The sequence below is a fragment of the Acanthisitta chloris genome, unplaced genomic scaffold (genome assembly GCF_000695815.1).
Source record: "Acanthisitta chloris isolate BGI_N310 unplaced genomic scaffold, ASM69581v1 scaffold13286, whole genome shotgun sequence".
Lineage (NCBI taxonomy): Eukaryota > Metazoa > Chordata > Aves > Passeriformes > Acanthisittidae > Acanthisitta > Acanthisitta chloris.
The window spans coordinates 7,117-7,378 of record NW_008676530.1 but is presented as its reverse complement, the minus strand read 5'-3'; positions in this window follow the sequence as shown (position 1 = coordinate 7,378).

Here is a 262-nt window from a genome sequence, read left to right as displayed (position 1 = left end):
CACCGGGCCGGGACAGGACGGACACACCGGGACGGGACAGGACGGACACACCGGGGCAGGGCACCCCGGGATGGACACACCGGGACGGGACACACCGGGACAGGGCGCCCCGGGACGGACACACCGGGACAGGACGGACACCCCGGGCCGACCCTGCGTCCTCCAGCCCGGCTGAGCCAGCACGGCAGGAGAATGGAGCGATGGAACCCACAGGGCAGAGCACTGAGGCTGCTCGGCATAACGGGAAGCAGACGGTTATCTT